Raw genomic sequence first — 1876 nt, 5'->3', positions numbered from 1 at the left:
TTGCGGGATGGAATTGATTTAGCAAGTTGTCCAATTTGAACCTCCAAATTATGGATGCTAGATGATTGGTTTTTGATAAGCTGATCGAATTTACTTTCGATCCGTTTAAAACCATCGTCTTGATTACTTACCTTTCCATTCATAGCATCAATAAATTTGTCGATTTTTGAAGATAAAGTGCTAATCGTATCTCTTGTTTGATTTTGATAATTATTTATCCGATATTGATTAGCATTTGCATTATTATTATTATTACCATCTTTCCAGTTAAAGTTAGGATGATTTCTCCATCCAGGATTATAAGTATTAGAATAAGGATTAGTAGTTTGGTTTTGTCCTTGGACAAAATTTACCTGTTCTATCTCATTCATACCTTCGTAATCAATGTCTCTCTGGATTGGATCATTAGGATCGCATGGTGCCATAAATTTATCAATTTTGTGCGATAAGGCAGAAAATTGGGCTTGTAACATTGCTACAGGATCAAGATTCATTATACCTTTAACCGATGATGTACCTGAGGATGATGGTTTCACTGTCGGTATATGGCCACGCTCGGCGGGCCACATACTGCTGTTGATTGCCATTTCTTCCAAAAGTTCTCTTGCTTGGGCGGACGTCTTCTTCATAAATAACCCTCCAAACATAGCATCTAATGAACCTCTAGTTGTAGGATTTAATCCATTATAGAATGTCTGCATTAAAAGTGCATCTGGCAGTTGGTGGTGTGGGCATAAACGTTGAAGTTCTTTAAAACGTTCCCAAGCTTCATAAAGAGTTTCATTATCATTTTGTGTAAAAGATGTCAACTCTTTGATGACTCTTGTGGTTTTTGCTAAGGGAAAATATTTTTGTAAAAATGCTTGGGCTAATTGGTCCCAAGTTTCAAATGTTGCAGCAGGCATAGAAGTTAACCAAATTTTTGCCTTATCCTTCAAAGTGAAAGGAAAGAGGCGAAGTTTGATTGCTTCGGCTGTTACATCAGTAATTTTAAAAGTGTCACAAATTTCTAAGAAATTTGTCAAATGTGCATTAGGGTTTTCGTTAGGTAGTCCATAAAACGTTACGTTGTTTTGCAACATATTAAGCAAAGCAGGCTTAATTTCAAATTGATTTGCGTTTATACGGGGTCTAACTACACTATTAGTTACACCGGCCATTCCTGGCCTAGCATAATCCATAAGTGTCGGTGGATCGGCCATAATCTCTGGCTGGTCTACTTTGGTTTTTAAGGGTGTTTTGTCTTTGTTTTTGTTGTTTTTCTTGTTTTTCTTAAGTGTTCTTTCAATTTCTGGATCTAAGGATCTGGTGGCGTGCCCGAATTTCGCAAACTGCGCATGAACTTGAAATTGTTACACGAGCCAAACTACCTTCAAAACAAAATTGAAAACAAGTATGTTATATAACTGAAAATAAATAAAATATAAAAATTGTATAAAAATAATGTATAAACCTATATTCGAAAATAAAATACGAAAAATAAAAATTTTGTCAAAAATTTTGGCGTATCCCCGGCAACGGCGCCAAAAACTTGTTGAGCGATTTCCACAAGTGCACGGTTTCGCTTGTAGTAATAAAAATATCGATCCCACATGGATACGTTTTTTTAACGAAAAAACTTATTTTTTGAATCTGTTAATTTCGAACTAGTTAGATTTACTATTAAATGTAAATGAAAAGTGAAAATTGGTTTAATTGAATTTAGGAAATTTGTTTAATTGAATTTGTGAACTTTGAGTATTTGAAAATACTGGAATAAGATTTTATATTTAGAATAAATCGATTGTTAGAAAGGTCTTCTGATTTTAAGGATGAATTTTACAAAACAGGAACATTTAGAACTTTTTAGAAAAACGAATGAATTTATTCATTTGCA

The 1876-nt window shown here is 33.5% G+C and overlaps 1 non-coding gene across 1 annotated transcript; it reads left to right on the top strand.

The window, feature by feature from the left end:
- Positions 1–717: 717 nt before the first annotated feature.
- On the top strand, positions 718–824 carry LOC136204301 (small nucleolar RNA R71). Its single transcript, XR_010675147.1, has one exon. It is a non-coding gene; the product is annotated as a small nucleolar RNA R71 (small nucleolar RNA).
- Positions 825–1876: the final 1052 nt, after the last annotated feature.

Source organism: Euphorbia lathyris, chromosome 8, assembly GCF_963576675.1.
Source record: "Euphorbia lathyris chromosome 8, ddEupLath1.1, whole genome shotgun sequence".
Classification (NCBI taxonomy): domain Eukaryota; kingdom Viridiplantae; phylum Streptophyta; class Magnoliopsida; order Malpighiales; family Euphorbiaceae; genus Euphorbia; species Euphorbia lathyris.
Note: the sequence above shows the minus strand (reverse complement) of the source record. Positions and strands in the feature narration are given on the sequence as shown.